The sequence below is a fragment of the Giraffa tippelskirchi genome, chromosome 5 (assembly GCF_054371585.1).
Source record: "Giraffa tippelskirchi isolate mGirTip1 chromosome 5, T2T-mGirTip1v1.2.pri, whole genome shotgun sequence".
Lineage (NCBI taxonomy): Eukaryota > Metazoa > Chordata > Mammalia > Artiodactyla > Giraffidae > Giraffa > Giraffa tippelskirchi.
Genome location: NC_137279.1, coordinates 4,212,699 through 4,221,567, shown reverse-complemented (window position 1 = coordinate 4,221,567; position 8,869 = coordinate 4,212,699). Strand labels below are relative to the sequence as shown.

Here is an 8,869-nt window from a genome sequence, read left to right as displayed (position 1 = left end):
TTATACCATCACCAAGTACTCCTTGCTTTCTTGACTGCCTAGGAGTGCCTTTAAAATTTTTCAAAGCATGTAATTCTGAATTTGTAATTAATTTCAGGAGAAATTTTGACTAGACATCATGATTGACTAGTTTTGACTATACTATAAAAGTGGACTAATAACTTTTGATCCAGCTAATAATGTCTAGGCTTCCCAGGTAACTCAGTGGTAAAGAATCTTCCTGCCAATGTAGGAGACCTGGGTTCAGTCCCTGGGATGGGAAGATCCACTAGAGAAGGGGTGGAAACCCACTCCAGTATTCTCACCTGGAGAATTTTACGGACAGAAGAGCCTGGGGGGGCTACAGTCCATGGGGTCACAGAAGAGTCGGACACACCTAAGTGAATGAACAAGAACAATATTGTCTACTTTCCTCACATCATACCCAAATAGCTCCTAACTTCTACACCCTACATATTAATGTTATGGAGAAATCAAAGTTTAGGGCATTTAGTGAGACTAGTGTCCTGCTTCAAAATGTATTCAGTTCAGTTCAGTTGCTCAGTCGTGTCCAACTCTTTGCAACCCAATGGACTGCAGGACGCCAGGCCTCCCTGTCCATCACCAACTCCTGGAGCTTATTCAAATTCATGTCCATCGAATCGGCGATACCGTCCAACCATCTCAACCTCTGTTGTCCCCTTCTCCTCCTGCCCTCAATCTTTCCCAGCATCAGGGTCTTTTCAAGTGAGTCAGTTCTTCACATTAAGTGGCCAAAGGATTGGAATTTCAGCTTCAGCATCAGTCCTTCCAATGAATATTCAGGACTGATTCCCTTTAGGATGGACTGGTTGGACCTCCTTGCTGTCCAAGGGACTCTCAAGAGTCTTCTCCAACACCACAGTTCAAAAGCATCAATTCTTCAGTGCTCAGCTTTCTTTATAGTCCAACTCTCATATCCATACCTGACTATTGGAAAAACCAAAGCTTTGACTAGACGGACCTTTGTTGGCAAAGTAATGTCTCTGCTTTTTAATATGCTGTCTAGGTTGGTCATAACTTTTGTTCCAAGGAGCAAGCATCTTTTAATTTCATGGCTGCAGTCACCATCTACAGTGAGTGATTTTGGAGCCCCCCAAAAATAAAGTCTGTCACTGTCTCCATTGTATTGGGTTGGCCAAAAATCTCATTTGAGTTTTCCCATAAGATCTTATGGGAAAACCCAAATAACCTTTTTGACCAACCCAATACTGTGATAACCATAAAGGTAATCCCTGGCCTCCTAACCCCCATCCGTTCACACAATGTGTCCATGTGAAATAGGCCTTAGACATAAATGAAGAGATACTGACAACAGGAGTGCCTGCCCTGACAGCTCTGCCCCCTGTGGAGAGTGGAAAGAGGGACATCACCACCTCCAGGATGGTATTTCTTAAATAATACCTTAATATTGCTTTGAGTTTAAAACAGCTTAGCTAGACTCAAATGGGCCATGAGCTTCATTTTATTTCAAGGTTTTCAGTTCCAAACAGTTAACTTAGAAGTGAACTTTTAGATACAACCCTCTCATGAGTACATGAGATCCAAGTGAAGCATTCCCTAAGATCGCATGCTGTATTGCCTCGTAATATTATTCCTGGTGAAACTTTATTAATAGTATGACCACCTTCATTTATTATGGAAGAAAAATCCTTCATATAAAGTATATAACAAGTCAAATTTCTTGAAGTGTTTAGAAAACTATCTTGAAAATATTTTAGTAGGACGTGTCTTTTAATACCAATTGAGATAACATTGTTAAAAAGAATATTCTTTAAGTGTGTTATTCCTTTTATACTTAGCACCAATATCATGAATTTGAATCTAAAGGTAAAAATCTCTTTCAGAATGATATATGAACTACTTTTAAAATAGAGAGAAAGTAGATGAGATTTGGGAGCAATATCTCTCCTGAACATATTCTTACCTTGAGTTGTTTTCACATCTGTTGGCCTGTAAAGTTAGCATTTTATATTAATTTGAAAGCCAGCTTCAAAAGTTGTCTTCCAGTTTGGAGACAAAGGGATCAGATCATTCTTAACATCTTTACTACCAAATCTGAACTTATCCAAATGTTTATAAAATTCAAATGGGAAATGATATTTCTCTCTTCTGATATTAAACTTGTAGTGAAAAAGACTTTTAATGAAATTCTCAAAAATAATACAGCAAAGAGATTCTCTTCCCCCCACACCCCTGTTTCAGGTGATTTGCCCAAAATTATAAAGTCACATTCTCTTACCTCTGACCACTTTCACCTAGTTCACTTTTACCTTTGTCCCTCGATTTGCCAGACATTGGAAAATTTTAAACAGCCCTTGCAGTTAAGAAAAAAGAATATTCGGAGCAGAGTTATCAGCGACCGATGGGAATCAGAGAAGACAAGCTTTCTTGGTGACTCGGGCTTGCAAGAAGCCGAGCGGCGTTCGGATAACCCCGTGGCAGTGCGTGGGAAAGACTGCTGACCCCGCCCACCAGACACGCCACAGAAATAAAGACATCTGCATTGTCAGTGGCTCTGCTCACACCCACCTGATACTCTGCGGAGCCTGAGTGATCACACCGGATGAACAATGACAGTGGAATTTACTGGAAGGAAGCAGAAGAGCGGCTAATGTGATGTTACCAGTGCAACGCGGTCAGTAATCCTTAGAAGCAGCCGTCATCCGGATGTAAACAGAGAAATGATTCCAACAGATTCCTGTATGGCAAGCTCTACTTTGCTAAAACACAGTGACTAGGCAAAAATGCAACTCTGGGGAGAAAAAGAACACTGCCTTTTCTGGGGAGAAAAAGAATACCAGCAAATAGAACTCAGTTAAACACAGCTGAAAAGGTACAGCAGGAGGTCCTTGAAGTGGTACACAGAGATTCTAAACTCCTGAATGTTTGACCATTTTCCACTTCCTTACTGGTGCAAACAAGAAGATACAAATCAACAAGGACTGAGAGGTCTCCTGGTCGTCATCTTATCTCTCTGCTGATTTTTCTGATGTCGCAGATCCAAGACATAGGCAAGTATCTGCCAAGACAACCTCAGCTCGTAATCCTCCCTGGGAAGGAAGGAGCCGTGGATGGAAGCTCCATGAAACTGATCAAGGTCTTGCTAGTTTGGTGGGGATTTGTGTGCTTTGTAGAGAGGACTCAGTCTTGCCCGCCTTTCCTCTTTCACTGTGCACAATTTCATCAGCCTTTTCCTGTGCTCTGGAGCTTGCCAATCAGGATGGCTGAGCCAGGCAGGAATGCAGGAGGGCTCAGGACCGTGACTCAGCTCCACGTCTTCAGTCCCTGCACCCGTGGAGGCTGACTGCTCCATCTGTCATTGCACAAACACCTCTTGGACCTCGCTTCATTCCCTCTGTGTTGAACTGCGGACAAGGAACATAGGGGATTAGTCTGTGAGCTGTGAAGGGTAACTGTAACGTGGCCTCACCATGGTTACTTAAGAAAACTACCAAGGGACTTCCCTGGTGGTCCAGGGGTTAAGAATCAGCCTTCCAATGCCAGAACATAGGTTCGATCCCTGATCAGGGAACTAAGATCCCACATGCCTCGGGACAACGAATCCTGTGAGGCACAACGAAAGATCCTGAATGATGTGACAAAGATCCCACGTGCCACAACTAAGACGTGACACAGCCAAGTAAACAAACAAGTAAATAGTAAAAGACAGGAAAAGAAAACTACCGAATGGCCGCTAGTAATTCCTATTCCATGATGACAGAAGGCCGCCGTTCCCCATGTGACCCATTTCTTTCTCTTGCTGATGTGTAACACAAGCACGTTGCTCTTCCCCTTTAAATAAGCAGGTGTGAACTCTTAAGTAGTCCCTGCATGACTTTGTGAGGAGTGGCCTAAAATCAGAATTAGACAGAAGGCTTTGAATCAAGTGGCCTGTGATTGACTTAGGAAAAACTCACTCCAGCGAGCCAGCTGGCAAAACAACTTCCAGTTTGTGATAGCCAAAAAAAAAAAAAAAGTGTCTTAACATTTGAGTCACTCTGTCTTTCTGCGCACAAAGGCTCCATGTACACAGCAGAGCCACGAGCCTCTCCAGATTGCATGTGTCCTTTTTGCCAAGGGCTTTATGATCATGTTTTATTAGCTGGGTCTCTCGATTGTCCGGAGAGGTATAGATTAGCAGGTGGAACAGGCACTGTCCATGATGAGACAGGAAACAAACACTCCGGGGATGTTTTATTCCCAGAAGCCCGTGTGGAGGGATGCGCTTTTCCCCCACTTGCTGGAGGAACCATGAAATAGAAGCCAGTCCACAGAACACCACTGAGCCATTTTTAAAAGCCATTTTCTTTGTAAAGCACATATATTACTTCTTCCCTCCATTTCCCTCTCTCACTCTCTTCCTCTCCCTTTCTCTCACTCACTCAACAAAAGTGAGCAAGTCTTCAGCAGGTCTGTATTTCAATTCAAAATTATTATCATATGGCATCTGCTTCTATCTTTACCTACCTAAATTACATGCATTACTTACTATTTTTGAGGTCATTCATTTCTTTAAAGGTCCTCTGTACAAGCTGTAGGATAAACAAAAGCATTTATATAACAAACTAAAAGAATGTGCTATAAGTCTGCTATATGAAAATAAAAGATGCTGGAAGACTTTTACTCCGTGATTTTACAGATAATGAAAGCAAAGTTGAAACTTTCTTAATGAAGTCAAGTGGGCCTTAGGAAGCATCACTACGAACAAAGTTAGTGGAGGTGATGGAGTTCCAGTTGAGCTATTTCAAATCCTAAAAGATGACGCTGTGAAAGTGCTGCACTCAATATTCCAGCAGATATGGAAAACTCAGCACTGGCCACAGGACTGGAAAAGGTCAGTTTTCATTCCAATCCCAAAGAAAGGCAATGCCAAAGAATGCTCAAACTACTGCACAATTGCACTCATCTCACACGCTAGTAAAGTAACGCTCAAGATTCTCCAAGACAGGCTTCAGCAATACATGAACCGTGAACTCCCAGATGTGTAAGCTGGTTTTAGAAAAGGCAGAGGAACCAGAGATCAAATTGCCAACATCTGCTGGATCATCGAAAAAGCAAGAGAGTTCCAAAAGAACATCTACTTCTGCTTCATTGACTATGCCAAAGCCTTTGACTGTGTGGATCACAATAAACTGTGGAACATTCTGAAAGAGATGAGAATACCAGACCACCTGTCTTGCTTCTTGAGAAACCTGCATGCAGGTCAGGAAGCAACAGTTAGAACTGGACATGGAACAACAGACTGGTTCCAAATAGGAAAAGGAGTCCGTCAAGGCTGTATATTGTCACCCTGCTTATTTAACTTATATGCAGAGTACATCATGAGAAATGCTGGGCTGGAGGAAGCACAAGCTGGAATTAAGTTTGCTGGGAGAAATATCAATAACCTCAGATATGCAGATGACACCACCCTTATGGCAGAAAGTGAAGAAGAACTAAAGAGCCTCTTGATGAAAGTGAAAGAGGAGAGTGAAAAAGTTGGCTTGAAGCTCAACATTCTGAAAACTAAGATCATGGCATCTGGTCCCATCACTTCATGGCAGATAGATGGGGAAACAGTGGAAACAGTGGCTGACTTTATTTTTCTGGGCTCCAAAATCACTGCAGATGGTGACTGCAGCCATGAAATTAAAAGACTCTCACTCCTTAGAAGGAAAGTTATGACCAACCTAGATAGCATATTAAAAAGCAGAGACATTACTTTGCCAACAAAGGTCCATCTAGTCAAGCTATGGTTTTTTCAGTGGTCATGTATGGACGTGAGAGTTGGACTATAAAGAAAGCTGAGCACTGCAGAATTGATGCTTTTGAACTGTGGTGTTGGAGAAGACTCTTGAGAGTCCCTTGGACTGCAAGGAGATCCAATCAGTCCATCCTAAAGGAGATCAGTCCTGGGTGTTCATTGGAAAGACTGATGTTGAAGCTGAAACTCCAATACTTTGGCCACCTGATACGAAGAGCTGACTCACTGGAAAAGACCTTGATGCTGGGAAAGATTGAGGGCAGGAGGAGAAGGGGTAGACAGAGGATGAGATGGCTGGATGGCATCACCGACTCGATGGATATGGGTTTGGGTAGACTTACGGAGTTAGTGATGGACAGGGAGGCCTGGTGTTCATGGAGTCACAAAGAGTCGGACACGACTGAGCGACTGAACTGAGCTGAATTAGTTCATAGACAAATTGCATCTTTAGGGACAGTCTTGGTCTAGAGAAACTGGATTTTCTGGTTCTCAAAGATGGAAAAGCAACACTAAAGCATAAGCCTCTATGAACACCCATAAAAATACAAAATAGACCTTCTACTATGATTCTAGTTAGTTTACATTATATATTTGTTGTGTGAGTTGCCATTCAACACAAAGCTTTCAACCTATTACATTAAAATTACATACTGGGAAAAATTATGTGGTAGGGATTTTTTATGTGAGGGGAGAGCCTAGAGAAAAAGATAAAGTCAACGATGATAGCCTCTGCATAGTTAAGCTACGTGGTATAAGAAAAGGATGCTAGGAAGAGCTGCCACATAGAAGGTCTAGTTCCCTGACCAGGGCTCGAACCCACACCCTCTTCATTGTAAGCACAGAGCCTTAGCCACTGGACCACCAGGGAAATCCCTGCCTGGGTGGATCTGAATTGGCAGTTATCTCAGGCTGGGCTCAGTCACTCAGCTCCTGAGCTGATGCTCAAAGCTCATCTTCTATCACATATCCACTGGGATTCCTGCTTCTCCAAGCTGCATCCTCTGGCTCCAGGCCATGCACCCACCTGGTGTGTAGTTGCCATGGTCCTTGCAGCTCTTGCCCTCTTCCTTTAAATGAACACAGTCTTTAAAGATGCCACCTTTTGATTTAAGCTGTCTTAACTTTTCCTGAATACCATCAGCTCCTCCAGAGGACTCTATGTATCTTGGCTCCCAAACTGACTTAGTTGGCGCATGTGACCCATATTCCCTAGCTAGTTATAAAGGCGAGTCTACTCTTCGGCGATGTTCAAATTCTTTGCTTAGGCTAATATTTTTATCACTAGAGACCACATAGTTCCTGCTCTCATATGGTCTAGTTAATAGAGACCAACAGTGAACATGTTATCGTTCAGTTGCTAAGTTGTGTCCACCTCTTTGTGACCCCATGGGCTGCAGCCTACCAGGCTCCTCTGTCCTCCACTATCTCCTGGAGTTTGCTCAAATTCATGTCCATTAAGCCAGTGATGCTATCTAACCATCTCATCCTCTGTTGTCCCCCTCTCCTCCTGCCCTCAATCTTTCCCAGCATGAGGGTCTTTTCCAGTGAGTCAGCTCTTCATGGCTGGTGGCCCAAGAATTGGAGTTTCATCTTCAGCATTAGTCCTTCCAATGAATATTGGGTTGATTTCCTTTAGAATAGACTGGTTTGATCTCTATGCAGTCCAAGGGACTCTCAAGAGTCTTCTCCAACACCACAATTCAAAAGCAGCAATACTTCAGCACTCAGCCTTCTTTAGGGTTCAAATCTCACATCCACACATGACTACAGAAAAAGCGTGAAGTACATATAATAAGATTTCTAATAGCAATGAGTTCTAAGAAGAAAAGAATGGTGACCGTGATGGTGGATAGACAAGGCAATCCTTACTAAGGTGGAGACGTCTGAGTTACAGACCGCGGAGGTGTGAAGATCCGGGGTGAGGCTTCCTGACCAGGATTACAGGTAATACAGAGTCCCAGAGATGAGGACAAACACAGCACATTTAAGGAAAACTAGAGTGGCTGGTGAGCGTAGTAGGAGATAAAGTCAGAGAGGTGGGCAGGGCCAGATTGCAAAGGAGCTCTGCATGTCACGGTAAAGGCTACAGATTTTATTGTACTTGCAGTGAAGCTACTAAAGGAGAATAAGCACAGGCTAAAGAAAGGGATAAGGAAGCTGTCCATCAGGCCACTGCTGCAACTGGGAGGAACGACAGTGCTCAGATCCCAGCTGCAGTGAGAATGCTGAGTCAGGCTTCAGAGACATGTCACTGTGGGCTTTTCAGCCATTTGGTGAGGGCCAGAAGGGATGTGATGGTATAGGGTGAGGAAGGAACCCCAAATTATGCTTTGATCAGTAAAAGGCTGAAAACCTGCCAGACAGCCAAGTGACGAGGTGGCCTAGGCAGCGGTTGCTCAGGATAACCAGCTTGTACTTGCAACTTACGAACCCGAACTGTCAGCATCGTGATATCCAGGTATTGTAAGCAGAAAAAGTTTTGGCAGGTGTTCTTATCCAGTTTCATCACTTCATGTGAGGGGATACAGGAGGAAAAGTGGAAGCAGCGACAGATTTTATTTTCCTGGGCTCCAAAATCACTGCAGACGGTGACTGCAGTCATGAAATTAAAAGACACTTGCTCCTTTGAAGGAAAGCTCTGACAAACCTAGACAGTGTATTAAAAAGCAGAGACATCACTTTGCTGACAAAGGTCTATAGTCAAAGCTATGGTTTTTCCAGTAGTCATATATGGATGTGAGAGTTGGACTATAAAGAAGGTGGAGTACTGAAGAACAGATGCTTTCGAACTGTGGTGTTGGAGAAGACTCTTGAGAGTCCCTTGGACAGAAAGATCAAACCCATCAATCCTAAAGGAAATCAACCCTGAATATTCATTGGAACGATTGATGCTGAAGCTGAAGCTCCAATACATTGGCCACCTGACGTGAAAAGCTGACTCCCTGGAAAAGACCCTGATGCTGAGAAAGATTGAAGGCAAAAGGAGAGGGGGTGGCAAAGAATGAGATGGTTGGATGGTATCACTGACTCAATGGACATGAATGTGAGCAAACTCCGAGAGACAGTGAAGGACAGGGAGGCCTGGCGTGCTGCAGTCCATGGGAT

General features: G+C 43.4%; 1 long non-coding RNA gene across 2 annotated transcripts in view; it reads right to left on the bottom strand.

Moving 5' to 3' along the window:
* Positions 1 to 1,465: 1,465 nt before the first annotated feature.
* The window catches only part of LOC145507852 (uncharacterized), an 80,150-nt gene continuing 72,746 nt past the window's right edge, over positions 1,466 to 8,869 (bottom strand). Inside the window, exon 5 of one of the 2 annotated variants that reach the window (XR_014055183.1) lies at positions 1,466 to 3,386. This is a non-coding gene — a long non-coding RNA (uncharacterized LOC145507852). Of the gene's footprint in view, positions 3,387 to 4,510; positions 4,554 to 8,869 lie in introns of those variants that run through there. The other variant, XR_014055184.1, reaches the window with a different exon arrangement.